Source organism: Scyliorhinus torazame, chromosome 7, assembly GCF_047496885.1.
Source record: "Scyliorhinus torazame isolate Kashiwa2021f chromosome 7, sScyTor2.1, whole genome shotgun sequence".
In the NCBI taxonomy this organism is placed as follows: domain Eukaryota; kingdom Metazoa; phylum Chordata; class Chondrichthyes; order Carcharhiniformes; family Scyliorhinidae; genus Scyliorhinus; species Scyliorhinus torazame.
The window spans coordinates 246895001-246922885 of NC_092713.1; the positions used below are offsets into that span (position 1 = coordinate 246895001).

Here is a 27885-nt window from a genome sequence, read left to right on the forward strand (position 1 = left end):
GAGAAAGAACAGAATGGTGTTGCTTAATCTAAAAATATAACTCACAAATAATTTTCATTGATATTTTTAGTGTATAATTTGATATGAAAAATGTTGTGGAAGTAAGTTCTGAAGTATCACGGGAGAATTCCTGTGTCTATAGGTTATGTAATAGCACAAGAGTACAGCATCACAGTTAATAACGTAATCTATAAAGGATGCTCAAAGACAGTAACATAGTCAGGAAACTATAATTTTTCTTGTTGCAGAACTCTGAAAACTGGAGAGAATTCACAAGGCTTCTCTTTGTATAATGGATGGATGGATTTGGTACTGATATTCTCAGTTCTTTTCAGCAGTTTCAACTTGCCATGAAAACAAAAATTGAAACTCCATCGCGTGAACACTTAATGTACTTTACAGGGAAATCCTCTCAACAAGACCCAATTAGGTGAGTTCAGTAAATGACGCTACAGAATCCCTAACCATTCCAGATGTGACCCTCATTATTTCAACTTGACTTCAGGATTGTTTTATTATTAATAATAATAATATTTGTTGTCACTGTTATGGGCCAGGGTTTAGAGAACCCCACAGTGTATCATGGTGTTCACCTGACCCACAACGTTTAATAGATTGTGGTATGGGGAGCACAGGGCCCACTCTACAGGGGTGGTACAGCAGAAATGGAAAAGTATTTTTTAAAGCAAAATAATGTTTATTCTATGAACTCCAGTTAACCTTTTTGAAACATACAATGAACATCTTAGCAACCATTAATTCAAACACAACCCCCAAAGAATACAACGCTAAGTAATCCTTTAAGCTTTCCTTTTAACATCCATAAGACTTAAAACATCGTTTACCAGACGCACATCAAGTTAAAGTCACTACTGTTATTCGTTTTAAATCACCAGGATCGATTTACAGTCTTTAGATTACAGAGAGAGATTCATACACCTTCTGGCTGTGACTGCAGCTATCCAGCTATGAAAACGAAACTAAAACACACCCTGCAAGAAACAGCCTAAAACAAAAGTAAAAAGCCGGCAGACAGCCCAGCTCCATGCACTCTCTGACATCACTGCAGTAATAAATACCCATTTATTAAAGGTACTCTCACTACAGATATCTATATACACGCCTATTTATAAACACCCATTTGTTAAAGGTACTCTCACATGACATGACATCACAGGTAGGCTTACATTAACGTTGCAATAAAGTTACTGTGAAAATCCCCTAGTCGCCACACTCTGGCACCTGTTTGGGTGCACTAAGCGAGAATTCAGAATGTCCAATTCACCTAACAAGCACGTCTTTTGGGGCTTGTAGGAGGAAACCGGAGCAACTGGAGGAAACCCATGCAGACACAGGGAGAACGTGCAGACTCCACACAGACAGTGACCCAAGTTGGGAAGCGAACCTGGAACCTTGATGCTGTGAAGCAACAGTGCTAACCACTGTGATACTGTGCCGTGTGGTATTGTCTATTTTTGCAAGTTCCAAGCAGAAAGGAAGATCATGCAAAATTTTTTATGCTTCTGGAGCAAAATATAATCACCGTTTTTCATCATGTGGTCCACTATGACGAGGTTAGTAAACTTGGCATACGAACCATGAGAGAATTATGATATTGACTCAGCAGATAGTTGCACAAATCTTAAATTAACATGGTCAAGTGAAAGACCACCTTCAATATTTCACTTTTGGATTCAGCATCTCTTCTGAATCATATAAAATAGAGTAGGGTGTGTTTGTAATAAATTTCAAAAAGCGCAAAACATAGAAGAGAATGGAGAAGAGAAGACATCGCAGGATAAAAAAAACAAAGTGAGAGTATTTAAAATGTTCTCTAATTGTTTGGGATAATTTTCACACATTAATTTATTTGCACTGTGCAACATTATTACAATAAATTTATTGCTGATACACAAGTAGATTTACCATTGTAAATTCATAAGCTGAAGATTTACAAAATGCCTGGACGAGGAAACATGAATTTCCCAGAGCCGCAAACCATGTGTGATTTATAAAAGTCTCATCTGACCTTGGGTGACTGTCTTTGTGGAGTTTGAATGTTCTCTTCATGTCTGCATGGATTTCCTCCGTGTGCTCGCTTTCCTCCCACAGTCCAAAGACGTGCAGGTCAGGTGGATTGGCCATGCTAAATTGCTCCTTGGTGTCCAAAGATGTGTAGGTTAGGTGGGATTATGGGGTCACAGGAATAGGGTAGGGGAGTGGGCTTAGCTAGGGTGCTCTTGGTAGGGTCGGTACAGTCTTGATGGGCCAAATGGCCTCCTTCTGCACAGTAGGGTTTCTATGAATTCTATGGATTCTATGGAACTCCACTTTCCCACCTTATCCCCATAACCCTCGATTCCCTTACTGATGAAAAATCTGCCTATCTCAGCCTTGAACACACTTAACGACCTAGTGTCGACAACTCTCTGTGGTAAAGAATTCCACAGATTCACTAACCTCTAAGTGAAGAAATTCCTCTTTATCTCTGACTTAAATGGATGACCCCTTACTCTGAAATTATGCCCTCTGCTTCTGGATCCTCCCACAAGGGAAACATCATCTCAGCATCTACCCTGTCAAGCCCCCTGAGAACTTAAATGTCTCAATAAGGTCACCTCTTTCTTCTTAGCTCCAATGAGTGTAGGCTAACCTACTCAACTTCTCCTAAGAAAATCCCTCCATACCTGGGATCAACCTCGCGAACCCTCTCTGGACTGCCAGTCATGCCATTATATCTTTCCTTAGGTAAGAGGACCAAAACTGTTCATGTACTCTATACTAAAATATTAGATTTATTTTGGCAAGTGTCTAATTTGCAATAGAACGCAGAAATACAAATTACTTCCACCAACTCCCTTGGAAGCCTGTTCCAAATGTTGTCCACTTGCTTAATGTAATATTAGCAATGATTTTCATGGGAGGCAGAGAGACTGCATTGACACAATGGAGACAAACTATACATAACGTCTCCAATGTATTATTTATATCCAAGTCACAGGAATGTTCAGCTACTGGTCCAGTTCTGTGCATTAACAATCTTTTTAAAAATAGCTTACTTAACTGGACAATTATCCTCACTGCCAAACAAAAGATGCAGATTTAAAATCATAGGAAGTAATTATATGTTATTACTTTTTTTATAAATTGTATTTTGATTTACAGTAGTAAAAGTTAAAAAATAATTTGCCTAACACGGCAACTCTTTCAAATATTTAGATGAAAATTTCCTCCGGGGTAAATCTGAACTTTTAACCTCAATAACAACATGGATGGACGTAAAATAGGGACAGTGTTAATCAAGATAACATTTGAAATCATCAGTACTGTAACAGATTAAAAAGGCGTGCAATTGTCAAATAATGTTTGTAGCAACCCACAGCTGTAATTGAACATTTCACCGCACAATGCTAAATCATATTGAGCTATGTTATTTTTAGCTATGATGGTTTCATACATACGTAGAGAAGTCAATCTGCCACCTGTAAACCACATGCCTTGTCTTGCTGTTACTTACCGCTACCCATTTGCTTAGACTGTCATTATTGCTGTGGTATGTTCAGGCAATGAATCTCAAATATAACCTGATTGATCATCAGAAACATTTTCTCCAAAAATAACTGGATCCTACTGGCAAGATAAAGGTAGCCTAACTTTCTTCTAGATTTTACTTTTCTTCAACTTGCAGGACACTGATTTTTTTTCTGAAGATCCGATGTTTGGACAGGTATTTTCCGATTTGGTTTTGCAGAACCAGTAATTTTTGAAAATTATATGGATACAGATGCATAAGTAAAGATTTACATTCTGTCTTTTGTGACCACTATTTCATAGATAAAGCATCCAAACAAGTGGGAATTTGTCTTTCACTTGATTAATAAGCTGTATCTAATTCACGCTAAGCTACATCACAAACCAGACAGCTATAAAATGTTCTCGGTCACAAGAAAAGGTCACCACAGAATCGTGGCATCTCCTCAACTCAGACCTGCAGCAACAGGCCAGCGAGAAGACAGTATTGCCTGTGACCATCAAAGTATTTGTTGCCCTCAATTTCTATGGCAGCGTATCCTTCCAGGCTGGAGATGATGACATCATCCACGAAGTACAATGCGCTGTGCATTGGGGAGGACATGGAGGCTCTGCGTGCCAGGACGAATTTATTGTGTGGAATTTTCCCTCTTTGAGATAAAGCATTGCAGTGGGCGGGAAAAGCTGCTGGCCCCAACAGTGCCTTACCCTGCCTTATTGCTAGCAACGTAGAGTGCCGGGGATAGTGTCATGGCAGTACCTGGGTCCTGCCCAGACATGACCTTCTCCCCACTGAACGACACACTCACCTGAGCTCCCCCAGCGAGTCTACCCACTAGATATATGCTGGTAGAGACCAATCGTAATTCATGTCGGCATGAGGGCATGCTGATGTAATGGATAATGTCATGGGAGCCTGAGAAATAGCAGCAGCTTTATGTACAGTGGGCTATTCCCATTCCCTGGGCCAGCACCTCAGGAATTCTGGTTTCTGGCAGAGCACAGATTGCTGGACTGATGTGGGACACTCCAAGCTCCTTTGAGCACGGCAATCTGCAACTATTAATGGTCCAAGTCTATGACTGCAAGGTACCAAGGCACCAAGCTAAACTTGCATGACATAAGCAGTGGTCTCATGACTTGAATTTGAACTTGCATTGTAACACTCAGATGTTCAGTCACTTCTGCCTGTGTTGTGATGGAAGCCAAGTCATCGGCCATTAGGTGCTGATAGGTTCAGAAATATTCTCATGGGGTTGATCAATACTTCCTTGCTGGATGGCGTGAGCTTCAAGCTCAGCACAAAGCTGATTTTCAAATTGGAGCTAGACTCCTCTGTGATTCTTGACAGAGACTGCATCAAGCATTTCAGTGAATTAGCCTTTCCTGTTTGCAGTCCCATCAAAGCCCCCATCTGAGCACTCTGCAGCATAACTTATTTATGGCCTCACCCTTCAGAGAGCTAGCACATAGGCTATTCTTTGTACCTGGCTTAACTACACAGTTTACGTACAGCCTGCATAATTGGGTATAACCAAGCCTCATAACGCACAAGCCCCTTAACAGGTCTTACTGAATATTGTCCCTACTCCACCACCATTACCACCTCCAACCATGCAACTTAACAAAGTTAGCTTTGAAACTGTGTGTGAGATATTTCAAAACTGAATGGTTTTTATCTTACCACATACCTTCACAAAGACATTAAAGTCTGTGAGAATATTTTCTTCTGCACAAATAGACAGTAATTAACCACAGGTTGCTACATGTTATATTAATAAACACACTCTTCAGAGTAAAAATGGGCCGTTGGTCCTGTCTATGTTTCTGCACAAATATTTTACACCAATTGAGTCCTTTAGTCAGTTTATAAATCAATTACGAGACACTGGTGTAGATCCTTTTGCCTTCACGGCCTGAATGGTAATGAGTCGAGTAGATCACCTGCCCTTTATAGAAATTCCTCGGCTTTCAGCCCGAAAGCAGGCCCGATAAAACACTTTCAAGGGAAGTCAAAAAATCTAAGCCATTATGTTAAATGGACCCTACAATGCAAACTAGATATACAGCAAAAAAATATTTCTGTAACAATTAAGAAAATTATATTTATCCAGTCTTATGGATCTATGACTGCCAGAAACATGAGAAATATAGTAACCTGACAGCCATCTTAGTTGCTACTAGCCTGGAATCTTATTTTATGTATATTCTTGTAATAAATTTACTTTGGGGGGCTGGTTTAGCTCACTTAACTAACCAGCTTATGACGTGAAGCAAGGCCAGCTACGTGCATTCAATTCCCGTACCGGACATCGAGACTGTAGATGGGAGGGCTATGTCATCTGAATATACCAAGATGTTGGTGCAGAGCTGATGAGAATGTGTGCGGTGTTTAATAAGACCAAGACTGTTCTATACAAGAGCAACATGAGGTTTGTTGTACCCATCGCGTCTTCGGGTGACTTTCAAGGACAGAAACTATTACTTTGATGCGGTGGAGGATGCAAATGAGTTTGTCACGAAGCACCCACTGGGGGCGAACTAAAGTGTTCAAGGACTATGGAGTTTGCTGTTTGTTCATTGTTAAGTTTATCTGTATTTGTATTTTGTGGGGGATTTTTATAATGTGGGGGAGGGTTTGAGATTGTAGCTGGGCTTGTTATTGGGTGAAGTTGGGGGTGGTATATTAAACATTTGGGAATTTTATTTGAGGTTGGGTGTTGATTTTCCTCTATGGTTCTGTGTTAAAGTTTGGTATGTGGAAAGGAGCTGATCGTTGATATACTATTTAGTTGACATTGATTTCTAGCCTATACTACGGGGGCCACCCTGCCAGCAGCATAGCTAGTCAATGGGAACAGCGAAGGGGAGACGTCTGCAGCTTGTTAGAATTGGGGTGTTTTTTTTGTTTTATTAAGGTAATGAGCTTAGGCTTTTAGTTTCTGTTTTATTTGGGTGCGGGAACAGGGAAGAGGGGGAGGGGTCTTTTTTTCCTCGGCTTGGTTGGGGGACCTAATGGAATTTTTGCACCTTGAGAAGATCAAGTATACCATTAGGGGGTCGGTGGAAGGGTTCTACTCGAGATGGCAGCCCTTCATCTCCCTTTTCAGGGAACTGATTACCGTTAGCTATTTGGGAGAGGGTCTTTTTATTCTTTATGAAGGTTCTGTTTTCTCTATGGAGGGTGAGGGGAGGGGAGGACTGGGTGGGTGTACTTTGGTGTAGTATAGGGTTGGGATTTGTTGTATTATTGTTTTTTTTATTATAATGAAAACATTGTTTGAATAAAAATATATTTTAAAAAAGAAATATGTCTGAAGAGCACGCCCTCCCTCCACCCCCACCCCCCAATAATCAGTAATTGAATACGGTGTAAAGATTTACCAGTCGCACTATTTGTAGTACCAATTAGCATTTCAAAGACAGTGTTAACTTGAAAGACAAAAATGGAATGCAAAAATCTAATCATTTCGCAAGACAGCAGTTAAGAATCATTCCACTGCAGGCCATCATGATCATAAGACCATAAGACATAGGAGTGGAAGTAAGGCCATTCGGCCCATCGAGTCCACTCCACCATTTAATCATGGCTGATTTCAACTCCATTAACCCGCTCTCTCTCCATAGCCCTTAATTCCTCGAGAAATCAAGAATTTATCAACTTCTGTCTTAAAGACACTCAACGTCCCGGCCTCCACCGCCCTCTGTGGCAATGAATTCCACAGACCCACCACTCTCTGGCTGAAGAAATTTCTCCTCATCTCTGTTCTAAAGTGACTCCCTTTTATTCTAAGACTGTGTCCCCGGGTCCTAGTTTCCCCTGCTAATGGAAACAACTTCCCTACGTCCGCCCTATCTAAGCCATTCATTATCTTGTAAGTTTCTATTAGATCTACCCTCAACCTCCTAAACTCCAATGAATATAATCCCAGGATCCTCAGACGTTCATCGTATGTTAGGCCTACCATTCCTGGGATCATCCGTGTGAATCTCCGCTGGACCCGCTCCAGTGCCAGTCTGTCCTTCCTGAGGTGTGGGGCCCAAAATTGCTCACAGTATTCTAAATGGGGCCTAACTAATGCTTTATAAAGCTTCAGAAGTACATCCCTGCTTTTATATTCCAAGCCTCTTGAGATAAATGACAACATTGCATTTGCTTTCTTAATTACGGACTCAACCTGCAAGTTTACCTTTAGAGAATCCTGGACTAGGACTCCCAAGTCCCTTTGCACTTCAGCATTATGAATTTTGTCACCGTTTAGAAAATAGTCCATGCCTCTATTCTTTTTTCCAAAGTGCAAGACCTCGCACTTGCCCATGTTGAATTTCATCAGCCATTTCTTGGACCACTCTCCTAAACTGTCTAAATCTTTCTGCAGCCTCCCCACCTCCTCAATACTACCTGCCCCTCCACCTATCTTTGTATCATCGGCAAACTTAGCCAGAATGCCCCCAGTCCCGTCATCTAGATAGCTAATATATAAAGAGAACAGCTGTGGCCCCAACACTGAACCCTGCGGGACACCACTCATCACCGGTTGCCATTCCGAAAAAGAACCTTTTATCCCAACCCTCTGCCTTCTGCCTGACAGCCAATCGTCAATCCATGTTAGTACCTTGCCTCGAATACCATGGGCCCTTATTTTACTCAGCAGTCTCCCGTGAGGCACCTTATCAAATGCCTTTTGGAAGTCAAGATAGATAACATCCATTGGCTCCCCTTGGTCTAACCTATTTGTTATCTCTTCAAAGAACTCTAACAGGTTTGTCAGGCATGACTTCCCCTTACTAAATCCATGCTGACTTGTCCTAATCCGACCCTGTACTTCCAAGAATTTAGAAATCTCGACCTTAACAATGGATTCTAGAATCTTGCCAACAACCGAGGTTAGGCTAATTGGCCTATAATTTTCCATCTTTTTCCTTGTTCCCTTCTTGAACAGGGGGGTTACAACAGCGATTTTCCAATCCTCTGGGACTTTCCCGGACTCCAATGACTGCTTCATATGTGCTCACAACTGCTTGGCATTACCTAATAGATTGCAAGAAATATTGCAGAAATGTTACCCTGTTCACACAATGCTCAGGAGGTCTTGAACCATTGACAGTTTCAAAAACTGAATTTATCAAACCTAAATTTTGAACTATTCTGGATGTAATGGATGATCCAGAAAGCCAAAAGGTAATGACCAACAATTTAATAATTCTGCTGCATCTTTTGTTTTTCTTTTAAGAAAATAGGATGGATTGTTTTGTTACGGAAGAAAATGGGGCATCCATACAGAGCGATAAAAGTACTTTAGTGCATGCATTTTATATATGCCACAGAGATCTGTATTTGCACAAATACAGGGCTCCCTCTTCTACAGTACATACTGTCTGCCCTATTTGATGAGTTTCTCTTCAGAAACAGCTGAAGTTACAGCTCTTCTGAACGCTGGTTTCATAGAATCCCGACAGTGCAGAATGAGGCCATTCGACCCTTCGAGTCTGCACCACCCGTTTGAAAGAGCACTCCCCAGTCAACCCCGCCCTATCCCCCGTAACCCCACAACTTACCTGCACACCTTTGGATATTAGACTATGGGAGGAAACTGGAGCACCCAAAGGAAACCCACACAGACACAGGGAGAACATGCAAACTCCAGACAGACAGTCACCCAAGGACAGAATTGAACCCGGGACCCCGGCGCTGTGAGGCAGCTATGCTAATCACTGTGCCGCCCCAACATAGTCTCCCCAATCTTACTGTATACCATAATGCCAGTTTTCACACGACCAGTTGATTCTATTATTCTTTCAAATATGAAATTCAAAGATAAAATAATCAGACAACAAAATCAAGTTAGAAATGGAAAATAAGAAGAAGTCTTGCAAGACTAATAAGTACGTTATCATTTAGTGGAATACTCTTCGATTTCTAGATTTGAGTGAATTAAAGTAGTACCTTGCAGGACAATTTACACATTTAGCAACTAAAGATAAAAAAAAAAGAAAGCTGTTTCAAAACACCTTACAGTCACTGGTAACGTAGGAAACACGGCAGCCAATTTGTGCACACAAACTCCCACAAACAGGAATGTGATAACGACCAGATTATCTATTTTTTGTGATATTGATTGAGGAATAAATATTGGCTGGGACACTGAGGCTAACTCCCCAGCTCTTCTTTGAAATAGTGCCATGGGATCTTTTACATCCACCCAAGCTGGTAGATAGGATTTTGGTTTAACAGCCCATCCTATTGACGGTACATCTGACGGTGCTGCACTGAAGTGTAATAATGTCAATGCCAATGATGTATTCATTACAAATACATTTATGAATTGTAAATTTGAATCATGAAATAAAATGAAAGTTGTTGACCCCTAATGCAGTGTCGACATCATCAATGACCTTCTTGGCATCTAGTTGACTGCTCAAAAATATCCAAATCCAATGATCTTCAGTTAATACACATTGATTATCCAATAATTATGATTAAAACAATATCCACTGAGTGGTGACCTCATTAATAAAATTAACTTTTTGAAGAGTAAATTGCTACATAGTCAGTCTGCCAAAATCCTAACCCACACTAACATTACAATGAACTGTCATTTGGCAAAGTACTTTTGCAGGGCATTTTCCAGTTGTGCTGTAAGTACTTTTACTTGCTTAGCAATACTTTATCAGCCATTATGTATGTGCAATTAAAGGTTATTGCCCCAGCCATAGTCAATGTCATGCTTCAGGATAGTTTTAACCATTTTCCAACTGAAAGAATTGAGAAACCATTATGGAAATTCATTATGGAAATGAAAATCAAGCAGTTTCTGTAATAGGTGGCCAATCCACAATGCCAGTTTTATGGTCTGGCCACCAGTTGAAAATATGCCTCTGTCTCTGCCAGCTACAAGGGATTGTGGAGCTAGGATACATCCAAAGGCGAATCTGATTAATCCAGAAGACAATCTGAAGATTTCAGGAAAATCTGATACATTCATATACTTTGCCCTTGCATTGCACCAAAAAAATCACTGAGTTACATATGTCAGTTGAACATATTGGGAATATTCACAGGATTCTGTGGTTCTCTAATTGAAAGACAATGGGCTATAACTTCTGATGGAGTGGCAACTGAGTCAGACTGGTGGTGGGGGGGGGGGGGGGGGGGGGTGCCCGGCACAGCATTGGGCTAGCCCCAAAATATACTGCCCGAGAGCTAGCAGGGTATTCGTCAACAACATTCAAGATATCAATATCTAAGAAGATATTGCAATGTTATTCACACCTCGGGTATAATTTCTCCATCTTTGAGGCTTCTAATGTTGCTGATGACTTCCCCATACCGTTGCTAACAAACACACAGTTAATTTTCTCTGCTCCAAACACCTTTCAATGGATAGAATCTTACCTTATTCTTTTCAGAGTGTCGGTTCCGGTGAGAAAACCGGGGAGAATCCACCGACGTTGATGGCAGGAAAACTCACTAAAATATTGAATCTCTTTAACAATATTTTTTCCTCCCCACTTGATTCACGTCGCACTCATGGGCCTCGCCCAGGGAAAACGTGCTCTCTGCAATCAGGGGGCGCTCCTTTTAAACATCTCGCCAGCAGTCCCCTGCACAGGTCAGAGTCCAGTCGGGAGGATAGCTGCCGGGAAGATAGCACCAAATTTTTCAGAGGGAGCTCTCACCAAATTCCTTGATGATCTGGAGCAGAGATGTGACAACTTCTACCTGTGTTCCTGCAGGCACCCATCAACTAAGGTCACCACCCCCATCTGGGAGGCAAAAGCCGCAATAGTGAATGCCAGTTTGCTGCAAAGAGGATGGGGCAACGGTGCCAGAAATGATCAATAACCTTCTTTCTGGAGTCAGGGTGAATCTAGCTCCTGAAGGATGTTGCGGCACCTCTTCACACCTCCACAGTGATCTCTCACCCAGTCACCTCATGGATTCCCAACACTTCTCGTGGCCCTTTCCCACTGCCCCCCTCCCTCCACATCCCCACTCCCCATGTTCCCTCCAGTAGATAATCTGCTCAAAACATCCCCAGCCGCTCCCACTCCAGTCCCATGCATGCCAGACTTCAACGCCAGCTGACCTAGCAGGACACCCGCCATCACGCTCCCCATCTGTCTCCCCTCCTCTGTAGGGCGCTCGCTGTTCCTGGCCGTGTGCATTGGCACGTCAATGTTGCTGCGGCTGGACGATCACAATCAATACAATTGTGAACTCGACTGGCTGCATGATTCTCCAGAATCATGAACTAAAAGGAAGAGAACAAGTAAGTGAATGATGATGATTCCTGACTGTACCCTGAAGGTTGAAGGCACTGGATGCTGCAAGGCCCTGACAATATTCTGGCAATAGTACTGAAGACTTGTGTTCCAGAACTTGCTGCAGCCCTAGGCAAGTTGTTCAAGTACAGCTGCAACACTGGCATCTACCTGGCAATGTGGAAAATTGCCCAGGTGTGTCCTCTACACAAGAAATAGGATAAAACCAACCCAGCCAATTACCGCCCTATCAGGCTACTCTCTATCATCAGCAAAGTGATGGAAAGAGTCATCAACAGCATGATCAGGCAGCACTTACACAGCAATAACTTGCTCACGGACGCTCAGTTTGGGTTTCGCCAGGGTCACTCAGCTCCTGACCGAATTACAGCCTTGGTTCAAACATGGACAAAAGAACTGAGCGCCAGAGGAGAGGTGAAAGTGACTACCCTTGACATAAAGGCAGCATTTGACCGAGCATAGCATCAAGGAGCCCGAGCAAATCTGGAGTCAATGCGAATTAGGGGGAAAACTTTCCGCTGGTAGGAGTCATACCTGCTCAAACGATGTTGGTTTGGTGATTGGAGGTCAATTATATCAGCTCCACGGCATCACTGCAGAAGTTTCTCAGGGTAGCGTTCTGACTCAACCATCTTGAGCTGCTTCACCAATGACCTCCCTTCCATCCTAACGTCAGAAGTGGGAATGTTCACAGATGATTGCACAATGTGCTACACCATTTGCGACTACTCAGACAATGAAGCAGTCCATGTCCAAATGCAGCAGGACCTGGACAATATCCAGGCTTGGGCTGACAAGTGGCAAGAAACATTTGTGCCACATAAGTGCAAGACAATGACCCTTGACTTTCAATGGCAGTACCATCGCTGAATCCCCCACTATTAACATCCTGGGGTTACCGTTGATCAGAGACTGAACTGGACTAGCCATATTAATACTGTAGCTATCAGAGCAGGTCAAAGGCTAGGAATCCTACGGTGAAGAACTCTCTCCTGACCTCCCCCCCATAGCCTGTCCACCATCAACAAGGCACAGCCAGGATTGTAATGGAATTTTCTCCACTTGCCTGGATGAATGCAGCTCCAACAATACTCAAGAGGCTCAAAATCACCCAGGACAATGCAGCCCGCTTGATTGTTCCTTCCACAAACATTCAATCCTTCTACTCAACAGTGGCGGTTGAGTGTACCATCTACAAGATGCACTGCAGTAACTCACCAAGGTTCCTCAGACAGCACCTTCCAAACCTACAACTACTACCATCTAGAAGGACAAGAGCAGCAGATACCTGGGAAACCCTCCACCTGGAGGTTCCCTTCCAAGTCACTCACCACACTGACTTGGAAATATATCAGCGTTCCTTCACTATTGTAAGGTCAAAATCCTGAAACCCCCTCCCCAAGAGCACTGTGGGTGTACCTACACCTCAGGGACTGCAGTGGTTCAAGAAGGCAGCTCATCACCATCTTCTGAAGGGCAATTGGGATGGGAAATAAATGTTGGGCGAACCAGCAAAGCCCGCATCCCGTAAATGAATCTTACAAAACTCTGATCCTCAGCTCTCTCAGCATCTGGATCACCCCCCCTTGCAATTCCCCTTGGTGAGCACCTCTCCACTAAGCTTCACTCCCTCCCTGTCACACACTAGCCACTTCCCCACAGTGTCCCTCTCAACTCCATTTGAATGAAGCGCTTCGATCATTGAGAGCCTCAGTGGTCCCAAGAACCTCTCAGTCACCTCCAGTGATGAACCTATGGATTTACTTGCTGCCATCTACTTCCAACTGCCAATGTGGAAGGGCAAATCCTCATCGGTTATAAACCACAATCCCAGCAATGAGGGCAAAGGAAGCGCATACAAGCCGCCAGGCTCCTGTAAACCGAGAGGCTCACAGACATGAAGAGTTCCTGTGAGCAATCCCACCCTGAAGATGTCAACATTGAACCCGCATTCGCTCCAATGCCCTCTCTGCCACTGGCAACCTGGAGGGTAATGGTGACCTGAGCGTCACATCCGATATCCCCTTAGGAAGTGAGATTGGCAGGTTCGCATTTTTAGCTGTTGTAACTCGCGCCGTGACGACTTCTCCCTGGCGACTGATGAATATTCAGTGAGTGGGGAAGTCCCGGGGGAAGGGCTTGCTAATGACATTATAATTTATGAAAATGAGGTTCCCTTCCTTCCCCGGTGGATTTCTCATCGCGCTGCTGGTGAGGTGCCTGGAGAATTGGAAATTGGAATCTCGCCGGAATTGTGTTTTCCAATTCTCACCGAACTTTCCACCTGCATCGTTGTTATCACTAACAGCTAATATGGGCTCAAAATCACCCCTCACTACATTTCTTCACCATTCACACAGAAAATGAGTCTGTTCCAAAGCATGAGGGAGTTCAGCTGTATTGAAAAACTGGAGAAACTGGAGTTGTTTTCCTGAGAGCACACAAGTTTAAGAGACTTAATGGAGATATTCAAAATTACAAGCAGTTCTGATTAAGCAACTGTGGCGAAACTATTTTTTCTGGCAAGGTGAAACAGGAACCAGAGATCATGGATTCAAAATAATTAGCAAAAGAACTAGAAGGAACATGAATCAGATTTCTTCACACCGACCATTGTTAAAATCTGGAATGCACAACCTGAGAACCTGCTGAAATCAGATTCCATGGTAACTTTCCATCGGCATCTTGACATCTAAATTTTAATGTTTGTAAGGAAAAAGCTGGAGTATATGACTAAATTGGACAGCTCTTTCAAAGGGCTAGCACAAGTATGATGGGTTGAAAGGCCTCTACCTGCACTTTAAGATTCAATGATCTTGCAATCTGATGTCTGCTCTGCAGAATACCATATTGTTCTTTATGTATTTTACCAAAATAATAAAACTGTTTGTTTTAAAATCGAAATGATGTAAAAAATTTTATTAAAAAGGTTGGCACATAAGAAAATCGAATTTCCAATTTTGTCTGAAATGCTTTCAGTGCGAATCACTATCTAATCAGTTCAGCTCTCGCCCCCCCACTGTGGCATATTCCCTGGAAAACCTCCACTTTTCACCATATATCATATTCCTAAATTATATTTCATACACAAACACTCCTGAATACATTTATTTACCCTGCATCTTGTTGAAGCATGTTACGTCTAGCATCTGCTGTTCAATTGTGACATTACTATAAATACAAGTGGTTGGACTAAAATGATAATCATTATTTTAGAATCTCCATGTTATCATTAAGGCACACAAGAGCGATGTTTAACAATTTCCCAGTTGGAATTGGCAACCTCAGTTTATCTCAGAAATAAACCATTGGCAGTGCGAAATATTTAAGTTGGTCTCTCCATAAGCTTTCAGGGTCTCAATGCTAAGATTTCTTTTTATATTCATGCACCATGAGCTACAGGAATAATCTGGCCTATGGTGGACAATACAGTTGAACCTCTGCAGATCTGCACCGCCACTCTGTAACAAAAGGATCCAAGTATTCATTCATTTTTGGTAATCATATTTAGATTCATGGGCACCTTGTAGGTCTTTATTTAAAAGGATACATTTATGTGATATCAAATATTCAACTCTGTTTGCAGAACTGAAAACTCGATGGGCAGGATTCTCCATTGGCGAATGCCAAAATTGTAAAACGCGATTGGGCGGAGAATCGGTTTTGACTCCAAAATCACGGCGGGCACCGATTTGATGTCAAATCGTAATTTTCCATCACCTCACAGCAGCGTCAATGCGGTCCGGAACGCACGTACAGTAAACATAATTTGCATGTCATTAGCGGGCCTGACCTGGTATTCTCCGGTGGCTCTGTGATTCTCTGCCTCCGATGGGCCGAGTTTCCAATGGCGGGGTTCACTTGTGCTTTTAAAAATCGTGAAACCGACATAGTGGCTGCTGAGGGAGAGAGAGAAGATTGGACACAGAGATGCGTGACTATGGGCTGCCGGGCTGGTCATTGGCCTGTGGGTGTCCTGCTGGTATGTGGAGGGGTGCGGGGGTAGGGGGCTCAAGGACCCTCCCAGCAGGTGAGCTGGGGTACTGGAGGGGTCCAGGGGTCATAGAGGGTGAGAGATTGGGGCACCATTTAAAAATGGCGCCCCAATCTCTTCCTGCACTGAGGAGCTCCGGTCATCAGAGCCCAATGGCTCATTTAAATACCCGGATGGCAGACCAGGCACCGAGGACTCATTGGCTGTGCCCGTGAGACCTCATCAGGGCGCCGTTTAGTACTGGTCCACACAAACATGGACCAGGCGTAATGGCACCTCGAGGGTCTCACAGGGCATTAGAGAATCTGGGTGGTCAGGAAGGGCAGGGTGGTACCTTGGCATTCCCTGGGCACCCCATCACTGCCAGCTTGGCATGCTGGACTTGGCATCCTGGTACTGCCGGGATGCCCGGATGACAATTCCTGGCCAGAAGTGCAAGCTGTCGATGTTGTGAGAATGGATATATTGCTTGTCATCCCAATCCCCTTCCTTAAGGTCAACCTTCCCCTTCTGATATTATGTTTTCTGATAGCTAAGAAATGCCAATTTCTTGTTGTGTCTAAACACAACAATATTAGGAAGAGAAAAAGAGCCAGTATATTACTGATGAAGCAGTGTCATTTGATCAGCCACTAGATCAGATACTGGTCCCGTGCAAACTTAACAGGCTAATGTAGAGTTAGGATCAGGATGTAATGAGTAACCAGGCATGATGGGAAGTAGCCAGGCCAGGGGAAAGGGACAGTGCACGTTCCAGCTCACTGGAGGGACAGGTTGCAGGTGTATTTTGCTGCAGGTGACTTAGATAAAGACTTCAGTAAGGGTGTGAAAGTAGAACATTAATGAGGATGCACGTACCACCAAGATGCTTTGTGTGCTGACCAGGGCCGGGATTCTCCCTTCTGGGGACTAAGTCCCCACGCCGGCGAGAAAACCGGCGCCAACCACTCCGGCATCAACAGCCCCCGAAAGTAAGGAATTCTCTGAACTTTCGGGAGCTAGGTTCCGCATACGCGGAACGGCCGGCGTGATCTCGCACATGCGCGGACCGGCCGGCGTATTCCTGCGCATGCACAGACTGGCCGGCGTATTTCCGCGCATGTGCGGGATTTCTCTTCTCCGCGCCGGCCCCCAGGCAATATGGTGGAGCCGTACAGGGCCCCGGCATGAAGGAAAGTTGTCCCCCCACGGAACAAGCCCACCCGCAACCGGTGGGCCCTGATCACAGGCCAGGCCACCATGGATCCCCCCCCCACCCGAGGACCGCGCCTGCATACTCACCTGCCAGGTCCCGTCATGCGTGAGGTGAGTAATTCACGCTGGCGGGGCTGGCCAAAAATGGACGGCCACTCGGCCCATTGGGGCCTGAAGAATCGCCAGGGAGGCCGTGGTCAACAGCCCCCGACCGGCATGGCGAGAATCCCGCCGCTGCCCGAAAAACGGCGCTGGAGAATAGGGCAGCCGGTGTCGGGGCGGCAGGGCAGAATTCGGGCCTCCCCCGGGGGTTCTCCGACCCGGCGGGGGTTCGGAGAATCCCAGCCCAGATATTCTCACAATAGTGAGGTTGTGGAAGACACAGCAGAAACTTAAATTCTGGCGAGTACTGTAGGGCTCCCTTCAAGTGGTCAAGGTAGAAGATCCATTGCCTGAGAACACAGATTGCTTTATGTTTTTGGTGATTTCATAGCTTTACGTTCTTCTTCTTTGGTGATCACTCGCTAACGAATATGATTGCCCACATATGAAACTCTATGTTACTTGTCATGGGTTCTTGTGTGGCTGATGAGCCCAATCCTTCAGCAACACCATCCTCACCCTGGTGTGAAGCTGCTGATCCTATTGAAGGAGGCGACACAGTTCTTTGACCACCTCCTTGCCGAATCTGAGTTGCCTCAGGTATTGCTGATGAGTGAGGGGGAGGTATGAGAATTTCTCTCTGAAAAACGATGGTGAGTTGGACCTTCGGAGAAGAGGCCTCCTCCTTCTCTTCGTCACAGAGATTTCCCTCTCATTGTTTGGTCATGTTGCAAATCCAGAGGCAGTGCAACTACAGCCCTGACAGCCTTGCAGGTTTGATGAATGCCGCAGACCAAATTTTCTTTGCTTCTTCATTAGATGCACCAACTCACCAAATGACCTCTCAGAACAAGTCCCAGTACCTCCCAAATTGAGGCACAGTACAAGTAAGTCAAAACCAACTCATCTACATACTGCTTGTCCATCCCATTAAATAATGCTAGAGGAAGGTCCCTCAAGAAACTATCAACGGAGAGAATTTAACACATGTGTACATTGGATCTACACAGTTCACGGTTTTGAAGATTTGTGCATCAAATCAGCTGAAACAGCTGTTTGGTGTTATGATCCTATCATTCCTGGTGCTTCCAGCGCAAACATGGCATGGCCATGCTGGTGTCCTTCCAGGGTGGTGCGCCATGCTGACCATGTCAAAAACATGTAACCCACCGTTTTCTTGTTTTGGGGATTCGGAGCCCAAATTTGCAGCCTTGGTTTATACAAGTAATGAGCTAAGCATAACAATGTAGCTGGAGGTAAAATACATAATGCAGTGGTTAAAAAAAAAGATTCTTGTGTGAACTCTATATGAGCTGCAGAATTCTCATCCATTTTTAATGAATGTGCTACTTTCAGTAACTGTGCTCAACTGTCAGAATTGTAATTACGTTAAGCTTGGATGTATCTAGTAAATTAGGCCTTTGATCTGTGTTCTTGCAAAGAGCTGGCAGTGCTTATTGCTGCTGGCATTTCTCATCAACCTCCCTCCACACGCACCCACACATAGACTGAAATCTTATAGAAAACCTACTTGGTTGCCCATTATATTTTGACAGATCATTATTTCTTCTGTTCACTTTGTTAAAATAAAGTATTTTTATTACAAAACAATATGAAATGTAACCTATATTTTCTATAAATTTGCTTAAATTGCTGTTTAATATGTTTTGTAGTCTTTGATTTTCAGACACAGATATCTTTGTTAATAAAAAATACTTAAGGATTTTAAAGAGTAATATTAACTTTAATATAATTAATGAGTACTAAATGAGAGAGCTTATTTTGTTAAAGAAAAAGTATATTTCGGCAGGATTGTGAAATGATTAAATTGCATACCAATTATATAAACACTGGGGGTAAAATTGGTTATCAATTATAAAATGGTTATAAAATGGGCTAAAAATAAATTGGCGGCCAGTTTTACACCACCAGTCATTTTTGTTTTCCATTGGTTGAAATCAAAATTAAGTTTGGGCACAGCTGGCAGCCAATTTGCTGTGAGCTTGTTTTGGCCTACTGGTATTCATCAATTTCAGACTCAATAGTTGTATTGGTCAACTTTAGGATAGTGCCAGTTTTTGGGTGTGGGGAGGGAAATGCATAAATACCCCGTGCACGATTGAGGTGATGCAGGAAACACAATATTTGTGTTTCCTAACCCTAACCCTAACCCTAATATTTGTATGATTGTGGAGTGTAACCCAGTGCAAAACATTCTGTTGACTAGTTGCACATTCAGCATGAGGCCCAACTATTTGGAAGTTAAAGCTAGCCTACACTTCTTAAAGTCAAACTGCGATGCAAAAGTTCAATATTCTTACACATATAGTCAAGGTGAGTCAATGCATCTTCAAACACTCTCTCCCACCACCGCATCACCAACTTTACACACCGTTCAATACACAAAACCCCAGTCACTCATCCATCAGCAATCTCTAGCACTCAGGACTAATGCTAACATTCAGAGGGTGCACCTCACTCTCCCACACTTAACATTGTTGCAAGCCTCATACCCGCTTCTTGCAGCTTCAACATGTTTCCAGCTGTTCAGCTGTGCCAGATATATTACCCAGTCACTAACACGCTGCCCCCTTTCTTGTAGGGTGAGTTGCTACGCAATAGGAGCCAGCAGCAGAGAACTGGCAAGTGACAGGCATGGTTGCATGTCCTGAGCCCTTCAGAGAAGATGGTGCTGCAAATTACTAGGACAGCACTGACTGAGGCCATTGCCACCAGCATTGCCGAGAACATCAGTGCATTCCTGATTAGACACTTTCTCAAAACCCACTTCACCCACATCCTATAATCTGGGATGAAGTACAACTGCAACTGGCCACGGGCCTCTTGCTTTCCACCCAACATCCTCTGCCTTATTTCAATCCTCCCTTTCTGCGTATATGTTTTTAGATATCCAAGAGCTTCCACTTAGCCAACAACTGCAGCCTCACTATGAAGGAGGTGAGCAAGAACATACTTCTGATGAAGAAATACCATCACAGCTACAAGCTCAGATATTGGAACAGCGCATATCTTGCGGGTTGCAGAACGGCACAATCAGCACGTGGTGAGTCATCAAACATGAATGGACTGCAGACCAAAAGGAAAGAATGATATGTGTGCCAGCCTCCTGAAGGATAATGTCACAGTTTAGTTCTGTTTCAGAAGGCAACTTTGGTGGGGCAGCATGCTGAAAAAGATTCATGGGGATGCACACAGAGATGCTTGTTACTCAGAGGCATGTCAGAGAGCCCGTTACCACTGTCAATAAGTATGATGTGGAGATGCCGGCGTTGGACTGGGGTGAGCACAGTAGGAAGTCTTACAACACCAGGTTAAAGTCCAACAGGTTTGTTTCAATGTCACTAGCTTTCGGAGCGCTGCTCCTTCCTCAGGTCAATAAGTATGGAAGAGTCCGTCTCCAACTTGGCACATGACCTCATGCCTAACTTAGAGATTGGAACGCATCCTTTCCAGCATGAAATCCATGACAGCATTTACAAACCTAGCTATGACAGAGGCTAACGTTTGAGACTAGGCCACAAGTCGGGACTGGAAATGGAAGTCACTTCTGTGCAGGCAGTGAGTGGCCAGCCAGAAGCTATCTTCCAGCAGACAGCCAATTAGCTGTGGGAGGCACAGGAGCCATCCAGTAACAGCATTGGGGGGGGGGGGGGGGGGGGGACAAGGCAGGTGACACTGCAGAAGATTGCATTTACTGCTGACTGCCTGTCTGTAAAAATAATAATTTAAAGGATATATGCAATCAAAATGAGAGAAGAAAAACCCAGGGTGTAGTCACACCTCCCTGCAGACTCTCTTCCAGGTTGCAAGAGCAAGGCAGGGCAGGAGGTCCTCTTCCCCAGCAATGGGAACCTAAGATCAGCCTGCCTCACAAAGCAAGCCGAGACTGAGATTACAGAGGTGGTCTCCAGCTGTGAGGTCACCACCAGGGTCACAAATAAGTCACCATCCACCTGGTGGCAATGGAATCAGGTTGTTGCGTCCTGTCTGTTATTGCGGACCACATAAGGTCACTCGAGAATGACCATATGCAGAAGGCATTTGTGTATCCCCATTATGGACTGCTGGGCTGCCACAAACATGGGTATTGTGCTGGTCTGTGTTCACCCATATAATTGTGCGAGAATGCAGACCATAGCATAATGGAAAAGGGCAGGAGGAGAGCTGCCATTTTACTCAAACTTGACTCCCCATGGAAGAAAAGGCCTTTTCACTAGCAAGGCAGCACAGCAGCTGCTCCATTGCTGATGGTGGGCAACTGTGCTCACCCTAGTGGATGAGGGACAAGTGCAGGGGCACAAGGATGTATTGTGCTCATCTGTCAACCACTGGACAAATAGAGCTTCACAGCGGGATAGTTAGAATGCCACATTGGAAGCTCATTAATATATCTGCTCTGTCTTGCAGATCAGGGTCAGGTGAAGAGCAGAGAGCTCAAAAGAGGGGCTGCTAATTGCCCACCTCGGAGGAAGAGGAGGGACCTTGAGAGAGTGAACTGTCACACTATTCCTTTGAACTCTCCCCTAATGCATGGACATTATTTGTGCAGACTCAAGGACACAATCTGGTGAGCACAGCACAGACACACCAAGCAGCTAACAGCATCTAACAAGGCCACTGATTGCCGGAGCTGGTGGGTTTCCTCCGGGTGCTCCGGTTTCCTCCCACAAGTCCCGAAAGACGGCTGTTAGGTAATCTGGACATTCTGAATTCTCCCTCAGTGTACCCGAACAGGGCGCTGGAGTGTGGCGACTCGGGGATTTTCACAGTATCTTCATTGCACTGTTAATGTAAACCTACCTGTGACACCAATAACGATTATTATAATTATAGTTCTTACCCTTGGTCTGCAGTCCAGTCATATGACTTACCACATGCTGACCTTGCCTCTATGCTACCCTCCAAGCTATCTGCTCTTCCAATATCTGAGTTGGTCGCTGTGAATGTTAGATCAAGTGACGGTCTTTCTTCAACAGATGTGTGCTTTCACTCATCTCCTTCATCGTGAGCTGCAGTGGCTTGCTAGGTGGCTGCTCTTGTGTATTTAAAAACATAAATGCAGAAAGGAAGTCCACTGAGAGACAGAGAACCTGTGGACGGCACAGTAGCACAGTGGTTATCACAGTTGCTTCACAGCTCCAGGGTTCCAGGTTCGATTCCCGGCTTGGGTCACTGTCTGTGCGAAGTCTACAGGTTCTCCCCGTGTCTGCGTGGGTTTCCTCCGCATGCTCCGGTTTCCTCCCACAGTCCAAAGATGCGCATGTTAGGTGGATTGACCATTCTAAATTGCCCTTCGTGTTCAAAAAGGGCAGGTGGGGTTACTGGGATGTAGGGGACAGGGTGGAGGTGTGATGCTCTTTCCAAGGGCCAGTGCAGACTGATGGGCCGAATGGTCTCCTTCTGCACTGTAAATTCTATGAACCCTGAGACAGCCAGATCCAGCAGAGCAGCAATTGGATTCTGGAAATGCATACATCACTGCATGAAGCAGTGGCAAGGTGAGAGGTGAATGAGGCATCGGGAGTGCTCCTAGCTCCTCCTTAGGTCAGCAGGAAGGTGCAAATGTGCCTTGTGAAGGAAAAGGAGCAGCTGCCTTCGGCATCTGGGGGCTCCTCTCAAGGTTCTCCACGTGGAGAGTGACATCTCAGCCCTTCTACCAGTGAACGTGACTATCGAGGAGGCTCCTGCAGCTATGCCCTTACCTTGCCAGGCTTCAGGCAGCCAAAGGACAGCAGCTACGAATAATAAGACCAACAGCCGCCTCCACCTTAGCTGTAAGCACAGGTGGAGTACCAAATAGAAGCATGTAGTGAGAAATTTAAGAGGAGCACTTAATGTTCCTGGGGTTAGCCTTGAGCACGATTCTCCGGAATCGTTACACTCTCTCTCAAGCAAAACAAGGCCTTGAACAGTGGGAGGACAAAAACGAGAACCGCACCAGGCACCAAACAGTTTGCGATGTAACCGGTCCGCTCCCTTGGGTGAAATCGGGATCTCACCATAGACTGCCGAGAAACCAATTAACACCACTTAAGGCCCATTTCCATATAATTAACGAGAGCGACCCCATATCCAACGGTCTCCCATCGTTCAGCGGCCTCCCCAGCAAGTGGTCACACTGGCGCCGACTGGTACTCCGTTTTAAAAATGGGTGAAGAGCTGAAGGGCTTCCATGGGGATCCAAGCAGGTGAGTAACCACCTTCGTTCATAGACAAAGAGCCCGAGGCACTGGGCTTTCCACCCCAGTGCTCGGCGGGGGGGGGGGGGGGGGGGGGGGGGGGGGAGTGGAGGACCCTTGGCTGGCGGTGGGGACTCTCTGCAGGGGTGGGCCGCAATGAGTGGGTTGGAGGGTGCTGGGGGGGCAACCAGGGGGCAACCGCGTGCGGCACCACAATACCAACCCCTAGATCATGTGTACCCATTCCTAGGACAACCCTTGTCCCTGCCTGCCAGCCCCACTGACCACCCATAACCCCCAGCGACTGCCGAGGCCTCTGGACGTGCGGCTGAAGGATATCGCTAATAGGAATTGTCAATTGTGGTTAAGTGAGCACCTCACACAACCCAAGTGGATCCCCGTAGGTGGGCGGGCCATGTAGCATGTTGGAGTCACTGCCTAGCATCCCAATCACACTTTGATGACTAGACACAAAGGAGGCATTACCACATACGCAGTAGCCAACATACGAATACCCAGGGGATGGGACACAGATCCGGAGACACGTCCATGATCAGAGGGTGCGTAAGTGACATGGCGGGGGGGGGGGGGGGGGATGCCTGGAGAGATGGAACTAGGGTTCGGCGGTCGGCCTGCATTGCGGAAGAAGGTGACGGGGCATAATACTGGCTGTGCACAAAGGTGTTTATTGTCTTCCCCACCCTCCTGATGGTGCTGCCCTACCCCCACCCACCTCTGTTGCTGAGATGAGATGTACATTTCTTTTGTTCTGATTAACTTCAGACAAATTCTGCACAAACCAGAATTGACAAACTGTAAAAATATCCAAAAGCATCTTGGAAAAGAAAGGAAATTAATGTAAAAATAGTTACAGCACCATTGTGCCAGCGCAAATACAATGGCATGTGGGTTCCACCCAACATAAACCTTTTAGGACCTTGTCACGAATCCCAGGAACAGGACCATAAACATATTGGAAGACCACATGTTTGGCAATGCAACAAGAAACAAAGCTGGCCACTCTGAACTTGAAGATGTCAGTGCTTGCATACAGACTGTTACAAATTAACACAGTACATGTTGTAGGATTCTCAAAGTTTCCTACGATCCCCCAAGATACATTCAAACTAGTCAGGACACAAGGGGATGGCAGGAGAAGCCCCATTGGAATGATCCTGTATGCAAGCAGTTTTGTCTAACTTCCAGTGTCTTTGCCGACTCAGTGGCAGAATTCAGCAACAAGGAGTAGATTTTCTGGGCAATATTTTAATGTAACAAATGTAACCTAAGGCGTAGTAGAAAAGAGAGCAAAAACTTGCATTTTTCTCGTGCCTTTTTAGATCATCAGAGGGTATTTCAAAGTAACTAAAGTATATTCTTGGGAGCATTATCACTTAAGTAATGTCACGTAAATGTCAGACAGCAAGATCATAGAAATAGCGATACAATAAATATTTATTTTAGCAATACTGCAGCATCCACAACCCTCTGGGGTGGAGAATCCCAAAGATTCACAACAATTTGAGTGAAGTAAGTTCCCCTCATCTCAGTCCTAAATGATTGGTACTTTATCCAGAGACTGTGCCCAATGTTTCAGATTCCCTGCTCAGTGGAAATAATGTCTCAGAATCTACCCTATCAAGCCTCTTTAGAATCTTGTATGTTTCAATGAGATCGCTTCTCATGCTTCTGGCATCAAAGACCATGGGCCACATTTGCTCAGCCTCTCATTTTTGAAACGTTAACTCACTGGGGGGTGTGGACATCGCTGGCTAGGCCAGCATTTTTTAGGTGTCTAGTCCAGTTCAGTTTCTGGTCAATAGTAACCCCCAGGATGTTGATAGTGGGAGATTCAGTGATGGTAATGCCATTGAATGTCAAGGAGTGATGGTTAGATCCTCTTTTTTGGAGATGGCCATTGCCTGTCACTTGTGTGGCAGGCAATTCATTTAATCTCTTAAAGAAGTTGACTAACCACAAGTAATAATTCCTTGAGGAAAATTAATGTTTTTCCTCATCCAACCCATCGCCCGAGTAATCTTGTGAACGTCCAGGATATCAATCTAACTCGCAAGCTACATGAATCAATTTGGACCAGTTGCACCTGCAGATTCCATTTACCATAACACAGAACCATCACATTTCACAAAATCTATTTTTATACATTTTGCGTTCGTTTTAACCAGATATTTAACTAGATGTTATTAAAAGGACATATGAATAATTAATTTTACTGGAAAAGTGTTTATATACCATGGAGGAAATTTCAAATATTTGATTTTGCTTGAAGCTTGTTAATTTTATACTTCATCTACGCTATTCTCCAGCCACAATTTGAATTAAATCATTTCTAACCTCTACATTATCCACATATTTCATCATTTTCAAGAGCTCATCATGTCCACTCACAGTTGTCTTTTTTTGCAATGGAAACGAGTTCAACTCTATGAATTCATTTTCATATATTAGCACTTCAAGTCTTGAAATCATCATTCCCAGTCCTCTCTGAAGTCATCTCAATATATCAAATGGCCTTTTTAAAGTACAATTCAAATTGCTGGAAAGATGGACTGTGACCTTATTAATTAGCCATACTAAGCAGAAATAACCTCTTACAAATGATTTTGAATTTCATGTTGGCCTTTATTGCAAGTGGATTGGAGTATAGCCATGACAAAGTCTTAGTACAATTGTACAGGGCTTTGGTGAGATCACAATTTCAGGAAGGGTACTTGCAATAGAAACACCCTGGGATGAGGGGGTTATACTATGCTGAAAGGTTAGCCATGTAGAAGAATGAAAGGCATTCGTATTTAAAAATGCAGTTCATTAACCTGCAACACAGCATCTTCTGGGAACTGGATGGGGTGACAGGAGGGACCATTGGAGTTTGGGATTGAGCTGACCCTCTGCACCTCCCCACATCACCATACACGCTTACCCAACCCCCACCATGGCAGTTTCAGCCCTTGCTCATGGCTTTGCAGCCCCCACTGTATCTGCTGCCACTCCCCAGGTCAGAACCTATCCTGCTGTGCTCACCACTGGGCCACCGTGCCACCCCAGGATCACACGGAGAAAATTAAAGTTCATGGGATTGGAGGGGAGATATTAAATGATTGACTTCCAGCACCTACGCTTTGAGCCTGGGAAGGAAGGAGAAGGATATGACCCACGCAGATCTGCTGAAATCCTCTGCTTGCTGGTGCAAGTCGGAAACAATAGATTATCACCATAGAGAATATGGAATCTGGTAATATTGTGAAGACCTCTGGACAGATGGGACAAATGGCAGATTCTGCCAAAGAGGGAGATGCGTATCCACTGGGAGCACTTCCCATGGGACCACTGGTAAATAACCTGGAGCTGCAACCTGGGAAAGGAGCTTGGTACATCCGAGCAATCGGGACCGGTGGAGCTTTGCTCAGGAACGTGAATGGCACAGCAATTATTCAACTGTCATCCAAATGCCAAGTTCAGGTCCTGCAGTCTTGCATTGTCACTGTGGGCCGTGTATCCAATGTTGACCATAGCAAACGAGTGATCGATGAAGCTGGCCATAATCGCTGGCTGGGGATCCAACCCTCCAGTGGCCTGTGCAGGGGAAAGTTCGCTGAGCAGGCAGGAAGAGTTGACCAATTCGACCAATGAAGAGTTACGTCAACCGATCATCGTGAGCGACTCCGAACTGAAGAACATGGAGCTTAAAAATCTTGTGCAGATGGGAAAAAATAGGTCCTGAGCGGACTTGATAAGGTGAATGATGAAAGGATGTTTGCCCGTGTGGAAGAGACTAAAAATAGGGAACACAGTTTAAAAATAAGGGTCTCCCATTTAAGCAGAGATCCAGGATTTATTTTGCTCAGAGGGCTGTGAGCATGTGGAACTGCCTTCTCCAGCGTGCAATGGAGGCAGTGTCACTGAATATATTTTAAGGCTGAATTAGATAGATTCTTGACTTACAAGAGAGTCAAAGGGTAACTGGGATAGGAAGGAAAGTGGAGTTGAGGCCACAATCAGATCAACCATGATCTTATTGAATGATGGAGCAGGCTCGAGGGACTGAATGGCCTACTGTTCCTAATTCAATTCATCTGTTTATATGAGACAATACAGCTAAGGTTCGTTAAATTTGCCCTGGAGATGAGGGAATTGTCCTGAGATGATAAATAACATACTTGACCCCCATTCTCACCAACCTGCCTGTCACAGATGCATCTGTCCATAACAGTATCGGTAGGTGTGACCACCGCACAATCCCGTCTTCACACGGAGGATACTCTCCATTGTGTTGTGTGGCACTACCATCATACAAAATGGGATAGACATTAATCTGATCTCGCAACTCAAGATTGGGCATTCATGAGGTACTGTGGGCTGAGAGCAGCAATAGAATTGTATTCAACCACAATCTGTAATCTCATGGCCTGGCATATCATGGCCCATTCTACCATTACAACCAAGCCAGGAGAACAATCTATTGAAGAGTGCAGGAGGACATGCCAGGAACAACACCAGGCATACCTAAAGATGAATTGTCAACCTGGTGAAGCTACAACACAGGAATACTTCCAAGCC

General features: G+C 44.6%; 1 protein-coding gene and 1 pseudogene across 5 annotated transcripts in view; one reads left to right on the forward strand and one right to left on the reverse strand.

The window, feature by feature from the left end:
- Positions 1-27885, reverse strand: part of LOC140426929 (protein phosphatase 3 catalytic subunit alpha-like) — a 603583-nt gene that overhangs the window by 183350 nt on the left and 392348 nt on the right. The gene's annotated exons all lie outside the window — the stretch shown is intronic.
- LOC140427235 (large ribosomal subunit protein uL2m-like) lies at positions 297-26984 on the forward strand (annotated as a pseudogene).